Genomic DNA, 26,844 nt, shown 5'->3' with positions numbered 1-26,844 from the left:
AAGCCTCTTTGTTTTCATTTGGTGACCTTTGTTTATTACGACAGAGAGTAAGAAAAAAATTTAGGAGTTAAGATGACAAATACCTATAAAATCAGATGGGATATGTGTAGAGCAAGCAGAGAATCAGCACGTTTCTGTCCTTTGAGAAGGACATTATAAGTTACTCAGTGTCCTTGACACTTAAAGTCAAGGTCAGGAAATGTCCCCTACGGAGACAATCTAACAGAATAGACATCAGGTAACCACAGAGGAACCCATCTTAGGAAATCATTTGCAAAGTTGGTATTGCTATGTACAGTGTTGCCTTTGTTTCTTCCAAGCTGCAATGATCAAAAAATTTAACCAAGTAATATAAATGTAATAAGCCCACAATAAGATGCAGAAACATATTTGAGCATCTAGTCTAATTCACATTCTCCCTCCTTTTTGAAGCTGATCCAGATCTTTTGTAGTAAAGAACCCGGATGCCAATGCAGGAGACACAGGTTCTATCCCTGGGTCAGGAAGATCCCATGGAGGAGGAAATGGCAACCCCACTCCAGTATTCTTGCCTGGAGAATCCCATGGACAGAGGAGCCTGGCAGGCTACAGTCCATGGGGTCACCAAGAGGCAGGCAACTTAATGACTAAACAAAAACAATGTAGCCCAGTAGCTGGTTCTAGAAGGGCTTGATGTTGGTGTTTGCTAGGCTGTGGACTCCCATCTGAGAAAGAGCTACATGAGTCAGCAGGGACCTGGCCGACAACCATACCAGGGGTCACATAGCTTTCCTTAAAGAGGCAGACGGTCAGTTTTACACTTGCAGGACATAGGGTTTCTGGGGCAGCTACTCAACTCTGCCCTTTTCAGCCAAAGCAGCCCTAGGCAACAGAAAACAAATGAGCATGGCTGCATTAATACCACTTTCTTCCCCCCAACAGACAGAGGGCTGGATTTTGAGACAAACCATAGACCTACCTTTGACATAAAATGTCAACACCTCAAAGGGAGATGGGTGTTAGAAACAGCGAACAAATCCAACAATATTTCCTATCAGCCCAAGGCTCGTCTCTGGACCAGTCTCAAAAGCAGTGTGATTTGTTCCTTGCATTCTCTACAGAAGGAAGCGCTGACCTTCACACTGGTGAGAGAAGAAGAAGGTGGAGTATGGGTGAAGAGCTTGCCCAGGGAGGAGCGGAAGGTCCCTTGGCCCTCAGTCTCTGTGACGACACTGTTCTCAAAGGGATCACTCACCCCAACAACCTTACTCAGTGCTCAAAGAACGTTACAAAGCAGGAATTACCACTTCTATTTTACACTTAAGGCAACAGTGATGCAAGATAGCTTCTTGTTTGAGAACACAAGGCTCCTGGCAGGAAAAGACAAAGTCAAATCCAAGTCTACCCACCTACAGAAGCCCTGTGCTCAGTTCGCAGGACTGGAGTCAGCACCTCAGGAGGGTCCTGTGGGTATCTACCACAATGCCGCCAGAGACCAAACAACCTGAGCCTCCATTCATGACATGAGGTTTGACATTCTCTGAATTCTTGAAATCTGCCACCCAAAGATGAGAAGCAATCTAGTATGATGGAATTGAATAGCTTGGATCAATAACTGCACTGAAATCATATTCATGATCTAAGCAAAATGCAACCAAGTGCATTTTTATAAAGAAAGAAGTCTTATCTATTTCTAGGTTCTAGCTATTTATATATCAAAAATAGAGAATATAGTTTTTCTATAATTAAAACAGACTATTTTTTATTTAAACACATTTTAAAGGTGTATAGAAGTTCTGGTTTTCAAGTTCTCACTAGGATGAGATTGAACTTTTAAAATGGATGTTGATCTACAGCATTCATACAACTTGCTGTGTTCTTTGTTTCTGTCAGACATTCTCACCTCTTCTTCATAAAGGCTTCCTTTATGTGGGTTTCATTAAAACGAAACATGAGCCGGGGGAGGGAGGGTGCGGGGGGTGGAGGGGGGTCTTCTCTAGTGGTCCAGTGGTTAAGACAGTGCTTCCACTACAAGGGGTGAGGGTTCCATCCCTGGTCAGGGAACTAAGGCCCCAAATGCCATGTGTTGTGGCCAAAAAAGCGGGGGAGGAATAAAGATTTCATTCTTCAGGGAAAAAAAGAAGAAACACAAGGATTTGGGGAAACAAAACCACACACACACACACACACACACACAAGACTTATAACTGGCTCCAACCATGCACTTAAAAGTTCACTTATTCTCCAGTGGATTTTGACCTAAACTCATTAGCTGTCTCCTGTCAAAAGATGCAAGCTTTATAGAGTCATTGCAGAAACCATAGCTAGATTCCCAAGGGTGTCAATGAAGATTTTCCTTTTGAGATGCAAATAAAGAGATTGTTTTGTTTTATTTGTTTGTTTCTTAAGTTTCAAACACACACACACCAATGACTTGAATTAACTTCTGTTAGAGTTCAAAGGCAGAGAAGGCAATGGCACCCCACTCCAGTACTCTTGCCTGGAAAATCCCATGGACGGAGGAGCCTGGTAGGCTGCAGTCCGTGGGGTCGTGAAGAGTTGGACATGACTGAGCGACTTCCCTTTCACTTTTCACTTTCATGCATTGGAGAAGGAAATGGCAACTCACTCCAGTGTTCTTGCCTGGAGAATCCCAGGGATGGAGGAGCCTGGCAGGCTGCCATCTATGGAGTAGCACAGAGTCAGACACGACTGAAGTGACGCAGCAGCAGCAGCAGCAGCAGCAGCAGCAGCAGCAGAGTTCAAAGGCACCATAGCTTCAGCTCAGAAAGTACTTCACGGATTCTCTGCCTGCCCTGCCACAAGGATGCCCTTCTGTGCTGGGATATCTCAGAATTTCCCCCCACCAGCTCCCTAGCAGTCTCCTGGCCCCATTAGCCTATCTTGGAAACTTAAAGAAATTCTTGGCTATGGTGTTTTTCCTCTCCTCTTACAAAGGTTTTAAAAAGTCATTTTTTAAAAATGGTAATTTAACATTCAGGTTATTTTGAAAGCCTTTGCAAACCAAAGATTGCACAAGCAAAGTTCTTATAGCGCCCTCACCCACATGTCCATATGTTATATTTTGGATAGGCAAGATGTTAAATATAAGCTTTAATAAATGCAGCGAGGCTAAATGAAGTCAGCAAGCGTGACATTTGCATTCACTGTTTAACCATGATTTTGCCTCCCTGTTCCAAATGAAGATAGACAGCTTGAGCATGAGGGGGAAAAAATGTCTCTCTGTTTTTTTTACCTTTTGTGTACATTTATTCTGTTTCAAGTCTACCACTCATTTCTAATCTATAATTTTTTTTTCATTTTTATTCTTCACAATCTCATATCATGGCTCAAATGGACAAAGACAAAGTAGGGAAAGAATATGACAAATAATAGCTCTCAAGTATCTTTGAGATAAGGTGATAAGGCAGAGGCTCAAACTTGCCTGGGACTTGTGATGTAAGTTACCATCCGGATGTGTTTTGTAAAACACAAACTCCTCAAGAATACTCATATGATTGTGTATCGAGTGGAAGAGCTACAGAATAATACATCTTTGTTACTTGATTTCAAGTATATTCTCAAATAGCTTTCAACACTGACAAGGGAACAACATTCAGGCACTCTCTCTGTGGAGCGGAGCCAAACACCTGGGTGGAAACTGAAAAAGAAGAATCAAGCAAATTACCTTCATTGAACTGTCATGAAGTGAAACACTCAGGTCTTTAGGAACATCAAACACAACCTTTTGATGAGTGGATCCTTCTTCATAGCTAAAATTCTAGGAAAACTGCCTTGTGTTGCTTACATAAAAGAGTGTCTTCAAATGAACTTATCTATGAAATAGAAAGAGACTTACAGACACAGAGAGCAGACTTGTGGTTGCCAAGGAGGACTGGCTTGGGAAGAGATGGAGTGGGAGGTTGGGATTAGCAGGTGCAAACTGTTATATTAAGATGGATAAACAACAAGGCCCTACTGTACAATGCAAGGAAGTATATTCAATATCCTGTGATAAACCATAATGGAAAAGATTATTAGAAAGAATGCATCTATATGTATAAATTGAACTTTTTGCTCTATACCTGAAATTAACATAACACTGTAAATCAACTAGTCTTGCTGTTGTTAGTTGCTAAGTTGTGTTCAATGAGTCTTGTGCAACTCACAAGGGACTGCAGCCCACCAGGCTCCTCTGTCTATGGGATTCTCCAGGCAAGAATGCTGGAGTGGGTTGCCATTTCCTTCGCCAGGGGAAGCCAACCCAGGGATCAAACTCACGTCTCCTGTTTGGCAGGCGGATTCTTTACCACTGAGCCACCAGGAAAGCCCATATACTTCAGTAAAATTTTAAAAAGCAATCAGAGTGTCTTATGTGACAGAATGATGCAGAGTTAGAGAGAAACAGAACAGCAGTGGAGTGGGCACTCTGGGGGCTGGCCTGCCCTCTAGCAGGAAGATGGGACATGGACTGGGACGCACCTCTGAGACAGACTGACAGCCAACACTCCTGAGGATTCACTCCACCAGGTGTTGGGCCAAGTAATTCATGTGCATCATCTCATTTAAGCCTCAAAACAGCCCCAGCTTGTAATCCACAATGCGACTATGATATTACTCAGGCTGACACTGAGAGCAGACGTGACCTACCAAGTGACTGTTGTGTATCAAGAGCTGTTCTTCCTTTACATCTATGCATTTAGTCCTATGACAACCTGTGAAATCAGTCCCACTCACTAGATGAGGTCACTGAGACCCACAGACATCCTCTTAACCAAGGGCATACTATGGAAAGCCAGAGTCCACGTGGAAGGGGGTGATCCTGGAGAGGAGGACAACATGGAGCACATCCACCCAGTCTCTGAAAATCAGGGACATCTCAGTCTGGAGCATTTTGTCCAGGGATTGCATCCATCCACTAGTGCATTGTGTGCTAAGTCACTTCAATTGTGTCTCTTTTCAACTCTATGGACTATAGTCCTGTGAACTATAGACCCTATGAACTCTACAGCCCACCAGGCTTTTCTGTCCATGGTATTTCCCAGGCAAGAATACTGGAGTGGGATGCCATGCCTACCTGCAGGGGATCTTCTCAACCCAAGGATTGAACCCATGTCTCACATTTCCTGAATTGGCAGGCGGGTTCTTTACCACTAGTGTCACTTGGGAAGCCCCCATCCATCCACTAAACATGTGACTGTTATGAATGACTACCTTCTATAGGATGCTCACTGCTCTCAGACAGCGTCTCGTGCGTGCCCTTCAGGTCTTGGTTTTCTCGTGGCTCTTGTTTATAAACATGGATGCAAACCATCTGATGAGCATGAACACTTTCAGCTGTTCTTTGCCTCTGTTCCCTGTCTTCATGCATCTCAGAAGTGATAGTCCCACTGCTCAGTTATTAGTTATTAGCAATAGAGAATAAACTGAGGACACAGGAAAAATGCAGCAAAGAGAGAGAGACTCTACTACTTCCTTTATTCACCGTGATCCTGGCAACTAAAACATTTTTTTAATTTTTATTTTTTATTGGAGTACAGTTGATCTCTGGAGAAGAGAAATGGCAATCCACTCCAGTACTACTGCCTGGAAAATCCCATGGACAGAGGAGCCTGGCGGGCTACAGTCCATGGGGTCGCAAAGAGCTGGACCTGACTGAGCGACTTCACTTTCACTTTCACAGTTGATCTCTAGTATAGATCTGATTCATTGGAAAACACTCTGATGCTGGGAAAGATTTGAGGGCAGGAAGAGAAGGGGATAATAGAGGATGAGATGGTTGGAAAGCATCACCAACTCAATAGACATGAATTTGACCAATGAAGGACAGGGAAGCCTGGCATGCTGTAGTCAGTGGGGTCCTAAAGAGTCAGACATGACTGAGTGACTGAACAACAACAGGATAGTTGATCTACAATGTTGTGTTAGTGTCAGGTGTACATCAAGGCAAATCAGTTATACATATACATGTATCTATTCTTTTTTAGATTCTTTTCCCAGATATGTCATTACAGAGTAACGGAATTCCCTGTGCTGTACAGTAAATGGTCCCACTGAAACATCTTTATTTAAATGGTAGCATGTAGTGCTCTAGAATTTAGCATTTGTATCATGTAATACTTTAATACCAGTTTCTTCATTCTAAGGATGAGACTGTCTGGTTTGACCTTTTAGAGAAAACCACATTTCATTATAATGCTATAACTATCTATCTTTCCTGCAAATGCCTTTCAAGCATTTATATCAACCTCAGATTTTCACAAGTACTATAAAGCTTGGAAACAGGAGCTCATTGACCTGAAGAAGGTAGAGTTCCAGCTCAGCGGAACCAATTAGACAACAAAAGCAATGAAAATAAAGAGTTATGTTTAAGGCTGGCATACGCCCTCCCTGTTTATAAAGCCTGGGACAAAATCATCCTTTCAGCTGGAGAAGGGACTGGAAGCAAACCCCAGGCAAGCAGCTACCCTGACGGTGCGGTGCACAGCTCTGAACCTGCTAGTTCAGGTATGACATATGATGACGATGTTTTTCTAACTTAATTGTTAAAATCAAGACAGCAAGGACTTCTGTGGTGGGCCACTGCTTAAGAATCCACCCTGCAATGCAGGGGACTCGGGCTTGGTCCCTGGTCCTGTAACTAAAGATCCCCATGGAGTAACTGAGCCTGTGGACTGCAAGGAAAATGCCCCACAGAATGCAACAAAGATCCTACAAGCTGCAACCGAGACCCAATGCATCCAAATAGATAAATAAATAGATATTTTTAAAAACCAAGGCACTCAAGCCATTGTTTCAAAAATGGTTCCAATCAGAATGTTTTGAACTGTTTTTGTTTAACAATAAGTGATAAAAGTGCTTTATGCTGGCTTTTCTCAAAAAAAAAACAAACAAACAATAAGTGAATATACTTTTGTTGTTGTTCAGTGGCTCAGTCATGTTGGACTCTTTGTGACCCCACAGACTGAAGGCTTCCTTGTCCTTCACCATCTCCCAGAGCTTGTGCAAACTCATGTCCATTGAGTCAATGATGCCATGCAACCATCTCATTCTCTGTCACCCCCTCTCTTCCCATGATGCCACACAGTGAGAAATCAGGTGCTAGGTAGTCTGACAACTGGAAAACTGAGTCACAACAAGGTCCCCAGAGACCCCTGTTCTTTCCACCTTCTGTTTGCCATTCAGTTGCCTTTACTCTCACATTTGTCTCCTTGTGGCTGCAGGAAGGCTGAGCAGATCTGAGCAACCTGTCTTCACAGAGCAACATCCAATACCTGGGGAGAGAACAGTCCCCCTCTGCACCACTTTCTAATAAAGAAGAAAACCTTTTTACAGATCCTCTGCCACCACCACCACCACCACCAATGGTGAATTTTGCTCAAAACTTTGGCCCATTTTTAACTGGATTCTTTCTTTTTTTATCATTATATTTTAAAAGGTCATTGAATATTCACAATGCCAGGTCTTTATCAGATATTTGTTTTGCAGAGATTTTCCACCAAGTGTTTTTTCTACTAAGCTTTACAAAATACTGATTCCAGAGCGTCGTCCCCTGAGATTTTTATTTTGCTGGTCTAACGTGTGCTCTCAGTATCCAGATGTTTAAAAGCCCCCCAAGTGATAAGAAGCTCCAGATTAGAGCAATTAAGACATGCATCCTTGGGGCTGGAGAAGAGCCCTGGAGACACAGGACATCCTGATGCCAGAACAAAATTGGAGTCAGCAAGATTCCAGTTGAATATGAGGTGGCCCTAATGGTAAAGAATCCACCTGCCAATGCAGGAGATGCCAGAGATGCAGGTTCTATCTCTGGTTCTATCCTTGGGTCAGAAAGATCCCCTGGAGAAGGAAATGGCAACCCATTCCAGTATTCTTGCCTGGAGAATCCCACAGACAGATAAGCCCGGCAGGCTACAGTCTATGAGGTCGTAAAGAGTCAGACACAACTGGGCACACACACACATACTTTTAAAAAATAATAAAATTTGTAAGCATCAGTAACAGGGGTAATGGGGTAAAGAGATGTCTTTTAAGGTGTTTGTCTGCCCCATTATAAATGACCCCTCTCTGCTGTCACCAGGGGCAGGAGTTGATCCAAAGGAGCCCTGTCTGTGGAGTGTGACAGGACCAAGAAGACTCTAATTAAATGACTCCCCAGGAATTGTAAATGGAAGTGAGAAGCCTGAATCCTGAAAATCTGACTTGAACTGGGGACATTGGTTCCCCCGTAGAAAGTGCACAAGACAAAGAAGACTGTAGCTGGAAGGCCAGCCCTCACCTTCACAGCTACACAGACCAGAAAACTGTCAGCCCCACTGCTGAGTTCCCTCTCCAAGGCCCAGTAGCATGGGAAGCCCAGTCATGAGATTCTGTTTTGCACGTGGCATCAGCATTATTCCTTGGAGACTGAAGTGGTGGCCTGGGGTGTCTACAGCCCCAGAAGGGAAGTACTATCAGGCTGTGTGGACATGCCAAGGAAACAGGGTCTGGACACCTGGGAAACAAGAGTAGATCAACTTTGGGAGTTTGGCTTTGGGTCCACTTGAAAAAGATTCTTCTCCTTTACTCTTCCTCTGGTAACTGACCTGTCCCTTCCCCTGGACCCCCTACCTGAGAACTGTGATCAGAAACTGGGGACACCCATTTCTTCTTGCTCAGCATCCCAACTTGCTCCACTGGGTCCTCAGAGCTTGTGGGATGGTCATGTGACACCGGGCAGCCAATCAGCATTGAGGGGAGTTAGCCGAAGCCTCACCCCCCAGGTCCTGACTCAGCACTGAGACCTTGCTCCCACCTCCTGGAAGATGTTTCCTGCACTAGCTGAGAACAGCAGACGTTTGGAAATCTTGAGAAGGGTTCCTGGTTTAGTTCCTAAGTCCTGTCTGATGCTTTTGGGACCCCATGGACTGTAGCCTGCCAGGCTCCTCTGTCCATGGGATTTTCCAGGCAAGAATACTGGAGTATGTTGCCATTTCCTTTTCCAGGGCATTTTCCTGACCCAGGGATCAAACCCAGGCCTCCTACACTGCAGGCAGATTCTTTACCATCTGAATCACCAGGGAAGCCCCAGTAGATTGAACGGTGGTCCTTCAAAAGTTATGTCCAAGTCCTAATACCTGGAATCTATGAATGTGGGCTTGTTTGGGAAGAGGGTCTTTGCATATATAATTAAGCTAAAGGTCTCAAGGTCATCCTGAATGATCTGGGTGGGCCCTACATTCAATTCAGTTCAGTTCAGTCGCTCAGTCGTGTCTGACTCTTTGCGACCCCATGAATCGCAGCACGCCAGGCCTCCCTGTCCATCACCAACTCCTGAAGATCACCCAGACTCACGTCCATCAAGTCAGTGATGCAATCCAGCCATCTCATCCTCTGTCGTCCCCTTCTCCTCTTGCCCCCAATCCCTCCCAGCATCAGAGTCTTTTCCAATGAGTCAATTCTTCACATGAGGTGGCCAAAGTACTGGAGTTTCAGCTTTAGCATCATTCCTTCCAAAGAAATCCCAGGGCTGATCTCCTTCAGAATGGACTGGTTGGATCTCCTTGCAGTCCAAGGGACTCTCAAGAGTCTTCTCCAACACCACACTTCAAAAGCATCAATTCTTCGGTGCTCAGCCTTCTTCACAGTCCAGCTCTCACATCCATACATGACCACAGGAAAAACCATAGCCTTGACCAGATGAACCTTTGTTGGCAAAGTAATGTCTCTGCTTTTGAATATGCTATCTAGGTTGGTCATAACTTTCCTTCCAAGGAGTAAGCATCTTTTAATTTTATGGCTGCAGTCACCATCTGCAGTGATTTTGGAGCCAAAAAAAATTAAGTCTGACACTGTTTCCACTGTTTCCCCATCTATTTCCCATGAAGTGATGGGGCCGGATGCCATGATCTTCGTTTTCTGAATGTTGAGCTTTAAGCCAACTTTTTCACTCTCCACTTTCACTTTCATCAAGAGGCTTTTGAGTTCCTCTTCACTTTCTGCCATAAGGGTGGTGTCATCTGCACATCTGAGGTTATTGATATTTCTCCCGACAATCTTGATTCCAGCTTGTGCTTCTTCCAGTCCAGTGTTTCTCGTGATGTACTCTGCATATAAGTTAAATAAGCAGGGTGACAATATACAGCCTTGACGTACTCCTTTTCCTATTTGGAACCAGTCTGTTGTTCCATGTCCAGTTCTAACTGTTGTTTCCTGACCTGCATACAAATTTCTCAAGAGGCAGATCAGGTGGTCTGGTATTCCGATCTCTTTCAGAATTTTCCACAGTTGATTGTGATCCACACAGTCAAAGGCTTTGGCATAGCCAATTAAGCAGAAATAGATGTTTTTCTGGAACTCTCTTGCTTTTTCCATGATCCAGCAGATGTTGGCAATTTGATCTCTGGTTCCTCTGCCTTTTCTGAAACCAGTTTGAACATCAGAAAGTTCATGGTTCACATATTGCTGAAGCCTGGCTTGGAGAATTTTGAGCATTACTTTACTAGCGTGTGAGATGGCCAGTGTCAAAAAGGAGAAGTGCAGAGATCAGAGTGACGCAGCCACAGAAAAGACTACCTGCAGTTTGCGAGAGAGGTGAGGAGCGACCCTCCACCAGAGCCTTCAGAAAGAGGGAAGCCCTGCTCAATCTTGATCCCAGACTTCTGCTTCCAGAACTGGCAAAGAATAAATTTCTATTGTGAAAGTCACAATGTTTGTGGTCATTTCTTACAGCAGCTCTGGGAAACTACTATAAAAGCTAAATAAAAAACATAGTTTGCAGAATCATTCAAAATTTGGGCTATAGGAGGTATATATTAATACCTAAACCCAATTTCTTGTTTGTATTAATGCTTGGTCTGACATTAAAAGAATATTCAGCAAAAGGCTTGGTGCTCATCCAAAAATATTTTCTTTCAAGCGAAGCCAGATTTGGGGAAAGAATTGGCCCGGTTTCCCAAACTAGCTTCGAGTCCTATTTTTTAAGTTGAAAGCGATGTCATTTTTGACTGCCACTAGAAGGGGTAGAGGAAGATCATTTCAAAAGGAACTTTTATCTTCAAATGGATTTCAGATTTCTTATGTAGGGTTTCCAACCATGTGAGTATTTTGACAGATGAACTTAAGGCATTTAAAAGTATTTTCATTGTTTGGTTTTCATATTCTTACCTTACAGGCCAAGATAAAACATGGAGAAAGGGTGAAATTGCTATTATCTTTCAGGAAACAGGGGACAGAGTCTCCTCCACACGTTTAAATTCGCTTCATATGTTTGCATTTTTCTAAGGCTTCCAGCAACCACAGAGCAGAAGTGACACTTCCCTCTTATAAAGCATCATGTGCTTCCCAGCTCAGACAGCATCCTATGTGATTATAGGGAAAATTAAACAATTATATTTTCAGCTGATTCGTACAATGCCAAAGTGTGGCAGTCAATGTCATTCCCCCAAAACATTCAGTGGCTCAGAAAAGGACGGACTAGGGTTCTGCATTCGAACACCAGGTCCTGCACTTCCCTGGTGGTTGAGTGGAAAAGAATCTGCCTGCCAATGCAGAGGACACGGGTTTGATTCCTAGTCCCAGAAGATCCCACATGCAGCAGAGCAACTAAGATGGTGCGCCACAACTGAGTCTGCGCTCGAGAGCCCACACACTGCAACTACTGAAGCCAGCAAACCCTAGAGCCCGTGCTCCCCAACAAAAGAAGCCATCACAACGAGAAGCCCAAGCACAAGTAGAGAGTAGCGCCTGCTCACCACAACTACAGAAAAGCCTGAGCAGCAACAAAGACCCCATACAACCAAAAGTAAATAAATTAATTAAATTAAAAGCATTTGTTAAAAAATAAAAAAGAACACCAGGTCCAGGTGTGAATTTACTCATCCGCATGGCTCCCTCGTCAGGTCAAATCCTCTCCCTTGTCAAGTTAAATCTTCAGAGGGGCTCTGCTTGTCCTTCAGCCGAAGCCAGGAGACCAGTTCAAGAACAGTCGTAGGAGGGGATGGACCCCTCATCGTAGAGGAGGACCTCTGTGATGACTAGAGACCCCAACCCCACCTGGCAGTGGCTCCAGTGCCTGGCATCACCCTCAGACACTGGCTCTGTCCCCTCTCAGCATGGAGTGCTAACACCCCATCATGGCTTTGTCTGAAGGTGCCTCGGAGAGAGGAGACCTGGGTCACTCGAGAGCATGGGGGCCTGTCCTTGAAGAAGATGGGAACAGGGAGCATTCTCACCAAGGGCAGTGGAGGTGCTAAAATGAGACCTAAGGGAGATAAGAACCCTCCTGTTGTATTTCTTCTTGCAACAAATACAGGGTCATGGAGGGAGGGCTCCAGTTAAAAGGGGCAGTTTTCTCATTGGGTATTTCAGGTTGTGCCTAAATGTGCCCAGGTGCTTTTCTGTGTCTGCTGGGCTGGTGGTGCTGATGCTATCATGATGGTGCTCTGCCCATCCCCCATCAGACCTGGCCATGCAGCGCGCCAGGCTGACCTCCAGCTGCTGCCACTCCATCTCTGCCTGGGGGCTTCCTCTGGCAGCTGGAGTCCTTCTGGGCAGCATCAAGGAACTAACACTGCCCCCAACCCACACCCACCCCCCAACGTAGTCCTTGAAGGGAGACTGGCACATCTGATACCCCAGCTCCATCACACTCTGAGCTCAGTGTGCTCTGCTGTTGCCAGGGACCCCACAAGATGGATCGTGGGGACCCACTCTGGTTATCTGCTTCACAATGCTCTTTTTATCGGCTGTCTATGGTTACGGGCCTTCCTTCCCCAGGCTCCCTCTGCACTGATGTTTCCTGGGGTCACCTCCACTTGCACTTGTCTCAAAGTCTGCTTCTGGGGAACCAAACTACAACAGCTGGCAGAGTTCTCTGCAAGCAGAACCTCTCCTCTGTCTAATGGCTGCTGGCTCTGCATCCACAAAGGCTGTCTCCGTTCATAGCACTATTTTATTCTCGAAGGAAAAGAATCGGCCAGAATAGCTATTTGGTCTAAATACATCATTCCCCTCCCAGCTTGTGAGTTTATTGGTGACAGAGAAATCCTTTTAGATCTATTATTTTTAATACACTAAGAAAAAACAATATAACAGGTGCCAAGGTGGTGCCAGCGGAGTGCCAGGGAGTTACCTAAATCTCCACCTCCACCTAGAAATCCAAGGAGTCCCAGAGTGCCCCCAAGGAGGTCACATGGAGACTCTAGACTCTAGACCACCACCTGAGAGTCACAAGGGGCCATCCCCTTTCTCCCACTGGTGTGGGGTCAGAGGAGCCTACTAAGACATTTAAATAAGACCCTGAATCATATACTGTCCCAAATATCCAGGTTTTAATTTTAAAAATCACTTGTCATACAAAACATCAGGAATATCTCCAACTAAATGAGAAAAGACAGCCAGTAGACATCAACCAACACCAAGAGGACATTCAGATGTTAGAATTCTCTGACACGAGTTTAAAGCAGCCATCACAGACATGCTTCACTGGCCAAATATGGAAGACAAATTTTAAAAATAGAAAATCTCAGAAAAGATGGAGAAGATACAAATAAGAACCAAGTAAAAAGTTTAAAACTGAAAAGTAGACTAGCCAAAATAAAATGCTCATCAGTGATGAGATCAACAAGAGAATGGAGATGAAAAGAGAAAGAGTCAGTGAACTTGAAGATAGAAGAATAAAAATGATCAAATCTAAATGATACAGAAAATAGATGGAAAAATAACTGAATAGAGTCTCGGGGACAAGTGGGGTTATACCAAAATGTTTAACTTTCATGTTGTCAGAATCCCAGGAGATCAAAAAAGAGGATGGAAATTAAAGATACCTAAAAAAAGACTGGGCACTTCCCTGCTGGGCCAGTGTTTAAGACCTGGTGCTCCTGACTCAGGGGGCATGGGTTCCATCCCTGGTCAGGGAAGCATGCCCCAAAACATGACCAAAAATAAAAAATAAACAAATAATATTTAAAAATTAAGACTGAACACTTCTTAAACTTGCCAAAAAGTGTAAACCTACAGAGCAAGCAATGAACAATCTTCAAACAGAATAAAAAACAAAGAAACACACGCTAAGACATATTATGGGCAAACTACAAACACACGTGTGAGACACTGTTTCCTTCAGGCATGTCCCGATGCACTCGGTTGTGATTCAGTGTTAATGGGTCGACAGTACATATTAAACCAGATGTCTTTAAAGAGAAACACATTTAAAAGGTTATCAATCACCTCATGAAAAAGCTACAATCAAGAGCCTACAGGAACTAACCCTGTACTTCACCTGGAGCTGTGATTCAGCATTGCTAATCCACGGTTCCTGAGAACACTCCAAGACATTATGACTGCAAATAATGAAAACTGACTGTAGCTATAAAACAATACTTATGAATCGGAGAGAAAAACTCTTTTACTTGGTTCCTAAATGTCCATAAAGCTATGACAAAACTAAAAGGTATGGTTTTGCCTGTAGTCATGTGTGGATGTGAATGTTGAACCATAAAGAAGGCTGAGCCCTGAAAAATTGATGCTTTCGAATTGTGGTGCTGGAGAAGACTCTTGAGAGTCTCTTGGACAGCAATGAGAACAAACCTTGCAAACCTAAAGGAACTCAGTCCTTAATACTCACTGGAAGGACTGATGCTGAAGCTGAAGCGCCAATATTTTGGACACCTGATTCTAAGAGCTGACTCATTACAAAAGACCCAGATGCTGGGAAATATTGAGGGCAGGAGGAGATGGGAGTGACAGAGGATGAGATGGTTGTATGACATCACTGACTCAATGGACATGAATTTGAGCAAACTCTGGGAAGAGAAAGAAGCCTGGTGTGCTGCAGTCCATGGGGTGGGAAAGAGTCAGACACCACTTAGTGACAGAACAACAACAAAATTGGAATTTAGTTAGTGGATTTACAACGTTGTGTTAATTTCTGCTGTAAAGCAAAGTGATTCAGTCCTAACCTACGCATTCTTTTTCATATTGTTTTCCATACTCCCAAAGACAGTCTATGAAACCAACATCATTCTGATACTAAAACCAAAGACACCACCGAAAAAGGAAGTTACAGACAAATACCAGTGACGAATATAAATGTAAGTATTGATCTTAAACTGTGTTAAAGGAGACCTAGAAATATGTTGGAAAGAATAACTTTAATTGGACAAGAGAAGTATCAGACAAGTTAGTACTTCTTTAAAAAAGTACGATTGGATTGAAAAAAAATGGTCCAAAGTTTTTACTTCATATTCATGCTTCTTCTGTCTCCTGAAAACCTGAAAGTAAGTTGTTCAGTCGTGTCTGGCTCTTTGTGACCCCATGGACTGTAGCCCACCAGGCTCCTCTGTCCATGGGATTCTCCATGAAAGAATACTGGAGTGGGTTACTATGCCCTCCTCCAGGGGATCTTCCCTACCCAGGGATCAAACCCAGGTCTCCAGCGTCTCAGGCAGATTCTTAACCATCTGAGCCACATCTTTCAGCATCTGCTGTCTCTTAAATTCATGCAATTATTACCCATTAGTTTCTATAACTAAAGCTATTTTGTACCATTTCTATCACTGACTGAAAAAATGTTAAAAATGAATGTAGGATTTTGACTTCTGAAATAGAATGCTGTTTTTAACTCAGTGGTAATTGTGTTTGGTGCAGCCTGCTTCAACCTAAAATGATGAGTCTTTTGTGAAAGACAGATAACAAATTGCAGAGCTAATCAATGGGAAAATTAGCCAGCAGCAGAAGTAGGTTTTAATTAATGATACTGCTCGCTTGTTTGGAAAGGTCTCTGAAAAGGTAATCAAAGAAACATCACATACGGGCCATTTGTTCTCTGAGGACTATTTTTTTAAAGGAAATTTCCTGACTAAGTTTTCAGTCCTTTGTCAAATACTTCTAAGGATCGGGGATGGAATTACATGTCCTTGGCAACTTTCTGATGGGTCTCCCCTCTCCCTATGTGGAAACAGATGAAGACCGCCCAAATGAGGACCAGCTAAGGCTATTTCTTCTGAGCTGGTGATAGCAAGGGAGTCAGCCACCATCAGGCTGCCCTGATGGCTCAGTAGTAAAGAAACTGCCTGCCAACGCGGGAGATACAAGAGACATGGGATGGGGCAAATCTATATTTGCCAAATCTATATCCATCCATGGGATGGATCCATGGGTTGGGATGATCCCCCAGAAAAGGAAATGGCAAACCCCTCCAATATTCTTGCCTGGGAAATTTCACGGATAGAAGAGCTTGGCAGGCTACAGTCCATGGGGTCGCAAAGTGTTGGACACTACTGAGCGACTGAGCCCATTTATCTTGCAGCCCTGAGCTAACTAGTAATCAGGCATCTTATGTGGCTGATTGAAAGTGAAATTGAAGTCGCTCAGTCGTGTCTGACTCTTTGCGACCCCATGGACGGTAGCCTACCAGGCTCCGCAGTCCATGGGATTTTCCAGGCAAGAAATACTGGAGTGGGCTACCATTTCCTTCTCCAGGGGATCTTCCCAACCCAGGGATTGAACTCAGGTCTCCTGCATTGCAGACAGACGCTTTACCGTCTGAGCCACTAGGGAAGCCCATGTGGCTGATTAGGGGACCATATTTGGCTTCCTAAGGACAGTGTGTGTCAGAAGTGGGGCAAACACTTGAGAAGCCAGTGGTTATGAACGCTGACTGTGGGGCCTGAGTGTCCACAGGCTGTGGTTTGGCTTCGTGGCCCAGCTGCTGCGAATGGTGGGTTACTGTCAGATGCGGTCTGATGTCGTGGGTCTGTACTTTCAGTTTCCATGGAAATACAGAAGCCCCTGTCCTGTCATTGGTATCTGTGTCTGCAGGACCCTGGGAGAGTGCTGGCACTCAACAATGGCTGAACGAGAGGGCTCGTGGTCAGAAGGCTCCCTGTAACATGCATCTTTCTCACTCCCTGTACCTGCGCTTTAATATCTACAAACCAGCACACTTCCACCCTCTAAGAGCAGCCATTTATTGAACAATTGCTGGACGTGCAATTAGAGTAGGCACTTGGAAGTCACACAGAGCAGCCCTCTGACTTAGCCAACTGCTCTCATTTCACAGAGGAGGAAATGGTTTCCAAGTTATCATCTTGCCCAAGTTGCTGCTGATCACTGGCCATGTGACCCAGGACAGTCTGCTCTCTCTGTCTGTGACGTTTCAGTTTCCTCTTTCGAAAGACGGAGACAAAAACACTGGCATAAGAAGCTTGTTATAAAATCAAGAAATGGGGGAAAAGAGAAAAAGCTCTTCCGTGTGGCAAAATGCCAACCACACCGTGTAAAGTATGGATGGGATTAGGAAAGCATCGTCCTTGCAGGGGAGAATCGAGATCAGAGGCCTAAACAGGAGAGGAAAAGTTTGAGGAGAAACAGAATATTTACATATCCTCAAAGCATCTCAACACAAATTACTTTTAATGATAAAGGAAGGAATAGTAACTTCACTGTGGAGAAAACTGGCACACCCCACCTTAAGCAAGTAACAGAAGTTAAGCTCATTGTTACTGGAACGAATGAGCACAGTATGTAGTTTCCAAACGGATGCTCTGTCACACTGGGGTGTTTCTGGCCAAAAAGGAAAAAAGCATAATCTGAAGCTAATCTGAATTTGATTGTGAGGAAGCATCAGACAAGCCCACCTGGAGGGCACTTAACACGAGAAATGATCTGAACTGTACAAAAAATGGGAAAGTTAAGGAAACTGTTTCAGATTAAAGAGACCAAAGAGACCAAAGATACAATGAAATACAACAGATGATTCGTGATGGGTTCCTGGGCCCTGTTGTTTATTATTATTATAAAAGACATTATTATTATTTTGTTTATTATGATAAAATATATATTATATAATAATATATTGTTATATTGCTTATTATTATTATAAAGGACTTCCTCAGGACAATTAGTGAAATGTGAATAGAGTCTGAGATGAGATCATAGTATAATAATATCACTTCCCTAATCATGTAAGACAATGTCCCTGTTGTTAGGAAAATAAAATATAGATTTGCCCCAACTATGTGAAAGTAGTTCATCCCCAGGGACGCTTTCACAAGTGGAAACAGTGTAAAGCGAGGAAGTCACTTACGATGGGTCTTGCTAGCGGTCTCAAAATAAATGAAGAAGCACACAGATGTTCCCAGACAGGGTTCACAGCCCTGGGGACCAGATGCTGAGATGCTCAGCGTGGTTCCAGGAAGGAGCCTGGGGAGGCCACTCGTGCAAAGCACATGCCAGACACAACTTTCACTTTTTGCCCTTTTTCATAAAAGTGAAAAATCCTCCTAGGATTTCTTTCTGTTTGCAAAGACAGATACTTGTGGTTTTTTCTAAAAGCAAAGTGGCTTAAAGCCACTTTGGAGTACCTGCATTTGGGGGAGTTGGAAAGGACACAGTGGATGCAACTTGCTCTAGGGAGAAAACATTTCAGGACAAAACAGAAGTGATGGGGGATGTGACAACCCCAGTCAAGTGCCAGAGTCTGGGGAATCTGGGGTAAGGTATTAGTTCTCTAATTTTTCTTTAAGTTTGAAATTATTCCAAAATAAAGTTTTTTTAAATCCTTGTTATATTAAATGAGTCAATATTTATAAAGGGCTTAGTATGTAGGGCTTAAAACATCAGTGTTAGCAATGATTATGGTCCCCCAGTTCTCTAGATGGCCTTAGTAATCCCCCAGTTCTTCACCTCCTACTTCAGAGTGGAGGGGAGAGAAGCCTTTACATAAACTGTGAAGTGCGGTGCACTTGTGGATGTCTGTGAGCTTGTGCAGTGAGCTCCCCCTCCTGCAGGTATTGTGAAGTGGGTTTAGTTTGCATCACTGACACGGTCGTGGAGGCTCAGAAGGTTCAAACAGCTTCATGAAGGTGACAGGGTTGGTGGAAAACCCAGATCTCCCTGATGAGTCTTGTCCTTTTTAAAAAAATTTTTTTTAATTTATTTTTAATTGAAGAATAATTGCTTTACAATGTTGTGTTGGTTTCTGCCATACATCAGCATGAATAAGCCATAGGTACACATATGTCCCCTCCCTCCTGAACCTCCCTCCACCTCCCACCCCCCACCCCATCCCACTCTAAGTTGTCACTTCTGAGTTAGTTCTAACACAGTGGATGAACCTAGAGCCTGTTACACACAGTGAAATAAGACAGAAAGAAAAAAACAAATATCGTATATAAATGCATGTATGTGGAATCCAGAAAGATAGTACTGACGAACCCATCTGTAAGGAGAGGCAGACACAGAGAACAGACTTGTGGACATGGGGTTGCGGGAGAAAGGAAGGAGAGGGTGGAGTGAATAGAAAGAATAGCCTAGAAACATATACGTTACCACGTGTAAAATAGACGGCCAGTGGGAATTTGCTATACGATGCAGGGGACTCAAACCCTGGGCTCTGAGTCCTGTCCTTTTAAATTTAGGTCGTGGATTACACGGAAAAGTTTGCCAAAGGGAAACTTCTTTCACAGCCTGACTTGTTTTCACTTAGGTCAGTTCTGCAGGTGTGGCTGTGACCCCCTGATCCTGCCCGAGGCTGCTCCATTTCCAGTTGGAGTTCCAGGATAGGGAGATGCAAGCTGGATGGCGGCAAGAGATAGTCATAGTGTCTTCCGGTACAGGCTTCTTATCTACTGAAGTGAAGTGTTGGTCACTTAGTTGTGTCTGACTCTTTATGACCCCATAGGCTGTAGTCTGCCAGGCTCCTCTGCCCATGGGATTCTCCAGGCAAGAATACTGGAGTGGGTTGCCATTCCCTTCTCCAAGGGATCTTTCCAACCCAGGGATTGAACCCAGGTCTTCTGCATTGCAGGTGGATTCTTTACATCTGAGCCACTAGGGAAGCCCACATCTGATGAAAAGAAAGATCTTTTTCTCCCCATCTGAAAATATGGAAGGGTCACTGATGTTACCGCCTGCATGTCCGGGATTCTAACCACAACATCCATCCAAAATCCTAAGCCTGCTTCTTCTTAATGGTGGTCGTCTTCCTATTAATATTTCTAAGACTAAATGGCAATTAGAAGAAAACAAAAAAAATAGGTTGGCTAGGAAAAGAATGTTTGTTCCTAATCCTAGCATGGTTTGCACGCTTGCTAAGTGTTTGTGTAGTCACTAAGTCATTGACTCTGCGACCCCATAGACTATAGCCTGCCAGGCTCCTCTGTCCAAGGGATTCTCCAGGCAAGAATACTGGAGTGGGGAGCCATTTTCTTCTCCAGGGGATCGTCCCAATCCAGGGATCAAACCCACATCTTCTGCATTGGCAGGAGAGTTCTTTATCACTGAGCTACCTGGGAAGTCCTAGCACTACTTAATGGACTCCAAACAAGTGAGTATCCAAAACTCATTTTTGCATGGCCCACACACACATTTGTCTCACTGATTGAGTATGAAGAACACGTCTGTAAGTTATTTTCCTCCCTGAGGTACTAATTTCATTTACAGAGTGAAAATCTCAGAACTGAAGACATAATGCTTAAAGAAAATGATCCTAAGAAAAAGAAATCTGTCAGCCTCAGTTTCCACATCTGTCAAATAATCTGTGGGTTTATTGTGAGAATGAATGGCATAATAATAGGGCCGCAATTTTTTCTACAAACAGTAGTTAAGTGGAAAAAAGTCCCCCAGATTCAACAATGATACAGTTAGAAAATGTTTACCCATTTCCTACCCAAACCCAGATACTTCTCAGATGGGAGTTTACGGAACTTCTGGATGTGACTGCTAATCAAGGACAAGTTTCAAAAGAGGGAAGGAATGTTTCCTGTGAACACATCTGTCATCTGACAACACTGGATAAGAAAAAGGATAGTGGGACCCTGAGTTTAAAAACAGAAAAGGACATTCAGCTTATTAGGAAGAAATGGGTATTACCAAATGGGTTTCTGATGCTTAAGAATAAATTTATTCTGGTTTGTTTATTTTTTTAAGGAATGGAATATTAAAATGCCAGAAGAGCAAGTGAATTTTTTACAAATCTGTAGACTAATAAAAAAAAAAAAACTAAATAATCTGTTCCTACTTGAGATGCCTCTTAGCAATTAAGGGATGTCAAAATATTTTATTTACCATACACTTGGACAGAAACGATCATCAGTTGATAGCTTTATGTCTGTCAACTAGCTTTCTGATTTCCTTAGGAAACAATAATTAAGTCAATTTAGCCCCACTTCATTGATTAACACAACCATAAATAATAAATGCACTTAAAATTTTACAATGATTTGCATATTTGCCTGCAGGTGGTAATTTTTCTACAAGCATAAAGTTAATTGTTATTTGGCTACTCTTATTTAACTTCTCATTAAAATTTCCTTAAGGTAATCAAGGCACTAACTTCTGCAGCATTTAAATATGTATACACTATAGGAAGAGTATATAAATTATTTTCTATTTCATGGTTAAGGGATTTTAATAATGGCTACTATTATATATTAATTACTACAATTATTAGACATACCATTTCAGGCACTAGGGAGACATTTCAATACCTGATCTCTACTCTTTTATTTTTTTGGCTGTCTGTGTCTCGGTTGCTGCATGTGGACTTCCTCTAGTTGTGGGAGCAGGGGCTATTCTCTAGTTGGGGTGCATGGGCTTCTCATTGCAGTGGCTTTTCTTGTTGCAGAGCACAGGCTCTAGGGCAGGCGGGCTTCAGTAACTGCAACTTCCTGGCTCTAGGTCTCGCAGGCTTCAGTAGTTTTAGTTTCACACACGGGCTAGGTAGTTTCTGCTCACTTAGTTGCCCTGTGGCATGTGGGGTCTTCCCTGCCCAGGGATCAAAGCGTGTCCCCTGCACTGGCAGGCAGATTGTTATCCACTGCGCCACCAGGGAAGTCCCTGAGCTCTACTCTTAATGATAAACCTGGAAGGTAGGTACCCTCCAGTGCATTATGCAGAAGAGAAAATCAAGGCCCATAGAGTCTGTGACCTGCCAGGGTCCCTCAGAGCAGTGGTCCCCAATCTTTCTAGCACCAGGGACTAGTTTCCTGGTTTCCTAAAAGGCAATTTTCCTACGGATTGGAGTGGGGGATGGTTCATGATGATTCAAGTGTGTTACATTTACTGAGCACTTTATTTATACTGCTTTACACCAGCTCCACCTCAGATACTCAGGCATGAGACCCCAGAGGTTGGGAAGCCCTCTGTCAGGGAACAAGGGGTGGATTTTTCTGCATTACTCCCATCCCCACCAGGCCCAGGACCCTATCAGGTCACTTTCTTGTACCCATATTGTCGGTGGTTCACATTTATCACTCTTCTCTAATCCCATGTGACACACGATCCCTTCACTGCAGCTCCTCCCAACTCCAGGTGTCAGAAACCATCACCACAACTGGGGAAACACAGGGGGAGCGTTTTTGGCCCCCACTGTTGATTGAGGGCAGCGCGTCTTGCCCAGTGGGTTTTAGTTGAACACCTGGTGATGGTTTAAATTTCCGCAAACTCCCTGAAGGCAGGAAAGAGGTGCTACTCAGCTTGCTTGTCTACTGCCCCTTCTCCAGCCCGGAGTCCCGGAACACAGCAGTCACTCAGTAAATATTGAATGGATTGGATATCCAGTTCATTATTTTCTTCTAAAAATCCTGAATTAGGTCAATGAATGTACATACGAATTTTAAAACAGTGTATTTAGTGAAGGATTTGTATCTCCAAACTGTCAGCTCCTGCTGGGAGCTAGGATGGGGGGCCGGGGGGTAACCTGTCCCTCTGAGACGGCCACTACCAGGTGGCTCCCCCACCCCCACCCCAACAGCCCTCTGGGGCCGCCGGAGGACAACAAGGTGGGGAACTGCCTACCGCCTCCTTCGCGCACGCGGGGAGCGCATTGAAGTTCAAAGGCGCGTGTTTACCAGCAAACAAAGCGCGTCGTGGTCTTGGTCCCAGGGACCAGCTGCGGTCCCCTCAGAAGGGACGAGGGCCGCGGCGACAAATGGACATTCCGCACGCTGGCAGAGGGACATCCGATCTGCCGCCCCACCCCCGGCTCCAGCGCCTGTTCTCCGCGCGCCGGGCCAGCAGCCTGGGGGCCGCGGTCCGGAGAACTTTGCCGGCCCGGCGGGGATGGCCGGGCAGAGGGTGCATTAGGGAATTCCCAGGGGCAGGTGGCCACTCCCGCTATAACCCCGACCCCTGCGCCTCCGAGGAGTTTCCGGGAGCGAAGGCCGGGCGGCGGCCTGGAGCCGGCCGAGCGGGCGGAACAAAGGGAGCCTGCGGGCCGGGAGGATGCTGCGCTCGCTCCCCTGCACCCCACCCGGCCCGCTCCCGGGCGCTGCCTCGCGCGCAGGTAGCCCGGCCTTCGGCGCCGCGGTAGGGTGTGTCGCAGCGGGGCCGCACAAAGACTCACTTCCGCGGGGCCTAGTGCCCCGACCCAGGCCCCGCAGCTCACAGCATCCCCGCCGTCGGCCAGGCCCAAGTGCCAGCGGCTGCGGCGCGCGGTGCCGGGCGGAGCCTGTGCAGGTGACCCTCGGAGGACCGGGGCTGGCTGGCAGCGGCGGCGCGGACAGGCGTGCCTTTACAGGCTACCGCGACGCCCCAGTCTACGATCACTTTGTGCCAGCAGCGGGGCTCGGCTCGCAGCCGGGGAGCGCCCACCTTGTACCGTTTGCGCCGCCGCCGCCAGGCAGTGGGGAGTGGTCGCGGAACTTCCCGAAGCCAGCTGCCGCCCGCTAGGTGAGCACGGCAGCGAGGGGAGGCCGGAGGAAGCCTCGGAGGCGGAGGGGCGGGGGGCAAGGGGTGGGCGCTGGGGAGCGCTGGGCGGGGCGCGGCGCAGGCTCTGCGCGGGGGCTGGGAGCAGGGAGCCGCCGCCTGGAACAATGAGGCGCATCGCGCCGGCCCGGAGGCCGAGTCCCCCGCGCTCGTTTTCGCCGCCCAACACGGAGCGAACAGGACCAGAGAAGACCCCGCCGGCCGCCCGGGACGCGAGCGCGGGTCGCTGGGTCTCTGGGTCGGCGCCAGGAGGCTGCTCGGCGGAGGCGAGCTGCTGCTGCGGGAGCCGCTGAGCCGCGCGCGCGTCTGGCGCCCGGGCCCCGGCTCTCTGCTCCAGTCCGTGCAATTGTGGGAGCGCGTGGCGCGCACCCGAGCGGCCGCGGGAGAAGAAGATGTGACACGCTCGTCCCCGACTCCACGCCACGGGGTCGCGCGCAGGGAGGCGCGGCGTACGGAAAAGGTGGGCGACCGAGGGCTCGGGGTCGGGCGGTGCCAGACGGCTGCCGCTGGGTCGCCGGAGCCGGGCGCAACTCCGCACCGAGTTAGACTCGGCGACCCGCTCCCAGACCTGTGGTGGGGTATAGGGGGAGCGCTGAGGACAGTTTTGGGGGGAGAAGCAGGAAATTCCTCGAGAGGTGAGCCCACCGGAAGACTTGCGCTCTGGGGATAGGGGGACACAGTGTGCCCCTCAGTGACACTGATCTTTAATTTTGGCTCTAGAAGGGGCTTCGAGGTCTTTAATTGTCTTCTCGACCCCACCCTGGGGCACATCTGCGCTTCTTAAAGTCTAAAGTGCGTTGCACTGATCTCTAGTTTTCTGTAGCTGAAACGTTTGGGGCAGAAGGATCTTGTGAATCCTGAGCAGTGGGGTGTTCGTTCTTGCGCACTGGCGCGAGGAGGGCGGCTTCGGAGTTGTCCCACTTTCCACCGTGTACCGAAAGGAGATTTGATGCATTCGGGGATATGGAATGCAACGTCCATCTCCTTCGGATTTTGCGATGCAGGGGAATGGAGCGGAGTGAAACTCCTGGCTGGAGCTAAGCGGCTGCTGCCTCCTTCCAAAGCGATCCGAATAGCTGTTTGAGAAGCCGTGCTTTCCAGGAATTTAAATGAGACTTTTTGCGAACGCCTTCCAGGTCTCTCCCCCTGGTACCGTGTTTGTTTTGTCAGGCTGAACTTTCAAAGCTGTTTTATAATCCGAGAAGCACTTTGGGAGAAGAGTAATGCTTGGCTGGATTGGTTGTGAACGTATTTTTAGTGATCAGGCTGAAAAATTGAGGAGAGGCAAACCATATTTGGTCGGAATCTTTGCTTTGTGTGCGGTTGGCGTTCTGACCGGGAAGGGGCCAGCTGATCCCCAGCTCGGTTGGCTGTTTGCTTGGTGAGGACATTGCTGGGGGACTCGAAAAGCATTTTAAGTACTTTCTGCACATTTTAAACGCCTCGGGCGGGTTACTCGATAGTTACTTTTTTTTTTTTTTTTAATTTTGGTCGACATACTTTGCCATATTGAAATAAAATTCATGACCCGTGGTTTTCAAAAATTGAAATGCTGTTGTTGCAAACTTGGGGTTGACGTTTTCTTTTAAAAGGAAAAATGATGTGTGGCCTTGAGCTTATTTTTACCCTGCTATTTTTCTGAAACTGGCAACCAAAATTTTTCCAACCCTTGAAGGCTCGCGTTTCCCACATGCATCAGGAAAACTGTTGGCAGTAGGGAGTGGGGAATGCTGGAAGCTAATGGAAGAATTGCCTTGAATTTTACCGCGGAGTTTAAGAAAAGTCACTCAAACATGTTGGAATTCTTGATAAAAGTTTTGTTGTGAGTGAGGTAAACTGGGGGTATTCCTTTCTGCTTGGTGCAGGTGAAGCTTCTGAAGCTTTGTGCTAAATCTCTGTAGAGACTGTGTAATGAACCTCAGCTCTTAGTGGGGTTCTGAACCCAAAGTTCAGACAAGAAGGGCCAAAGGTGGGAGAGAGCTCAGCAGAAACCAGCATTTGCTGAATGTAGTAAGTGGTACCTGCGATCTGAGAAGTAAAGAATTGAGGACATTTAGACTGTAGGATTCAAAGCTGAGATAATTTCACATCTGAAAATATGTGAATGGATTATTATGTAGAGAAGAGCAGGCAGCGCTGCTCAGTCTCTGATGAGGATAATTAAGACGGAAAAGTTTACTCATGAGGTGAACACATCAGTTGGGTCTGGGGAAGGATTTGTGGCCAGCCTGTGAGATAAGTTGAACAGTGAAGTGGTTGCTGAGAAATTCCTGTAGATGTTTGTTTATGGAGCTCTTTTTTTCTGAGATTCTCCTTTTCCTGAGATGATGAAGTGTGTGCATGCTTATACTAACTGGAGTTTTATCCTCTGTGTCTACAGTTTATCCAAGTGTTTCTCAGTGCTTAAGTCTTTCTATAAATACCAATTTATTTCTATACTTTTGTACCTATTACTTAGGTAAGCCAATGACAAGTTCCTTTCCAGAAACTTGGAGATATTTGACCTTTGAGAAACTTTTAATTAATGTCTAGATTTGTTGTCTCATTCTTGATGCTTTTGCATAAAAAATGTTTTATGCATTAATAATTGGGACAGCCTTTGTTTTAATATTCACCTAAGTATACAGTGTTTTTTCTCCCTCCTGGATCTTCTATTATATCATCTTAATTTGTAATTGCTTAAATTAAGTGAACTACTTTACTTTTCTTGCTTGAATGTCTTAGCAAAGATAGTGCCTTCAAGGTAGGGGTATGTCAAGCTTTGCGATTTTAATCATTGGACACTCCTTTAAAAAGAACTAGGGGATTAAATTGACAACTGACAGTAAGAGAAATAATTACATAGAATCAGATACTAATTTTGGAATCAGGACTGTGCAGGTGTAATTTACACAGCAGTTTTCAATGTTCTTAACAGGTTGGTGTCAAGTCCAAATCCTGAGTGTGCTGGAAGATGTGACCAGCTACTCTTATGCATAAACATCAGACTGTGGATTACTACATCTGCCATTTTTCTACTTTTGAGCGATTTATGTGTAAACATGGGGCTTGGGCAGAAGCATGGATTTATTATGACTCTTACAAAATCCCATCCTGATCTTAAATTCTAAGCCCCGTCCAGCCCCCCTAAATTGATGGGGAAGAGATGCAATTCAAAATGCATGGAACACACCTGGC

General features: G+C 45.3%; 1 protein-coding gene and 1 pseudogene across 4 annotated transcripts in view; one reads left to right on the top strand and one right to left on the bottom strand.

Annotated features, from left to right (window-relative positions):
* Positions 1 to 22,807: 22,807 nt before the first annotated feature.
* On the bottom strand, positions 22,808 to 24,882 carry LOC147363218 (uncharacterized; annotated as a pseudogene).
* The window catches only part of ST6GAL2 (ST6 beta-galactoside alpha-2,6-sialyltransferase 2), a 58,915-nt gene continuing 55,572 nt past the window's right edge, over positions 23,502 to 26,844 (top strand). For 3 of the 4 annotated variants that reach the window (XR_015135893.1, XM_086323732.1, XM_086323734.1), the window contains exon 1: positions 23,989 to 24,127. The gene's annotated coding sequence lies outside the window, so the exon portion shown is untranslated. Of the gene's footprint in view, positions 23,632 to 23,988; positions 24,128 to 26,844 lie in introns of those variants that run through there. The other variant, XM_086323733.1, reaches the window with a different exon arrangement.

The sequence above is a fragment of the Bos grunniens genome, chromosome 11 (genome assembly GCF_055505025.1).
Source record: "Bos grunniens cultivar Pamir isolate PY7600 chromosome 11, Bosgru_T2T1.0, whole genome shotgun sequence".
Taxonomy (NCBI): domain Eukaryota; kingdom Metazoa; phylum Chordata; class Mammalia; order Artiodactyla; family Bovidae; genus Bos; species Bos grunniens.
Note: the sequence above shows the minus strand (reverse complement) of the source record. Positions and strands in the feature narration are given on the sequence as shown.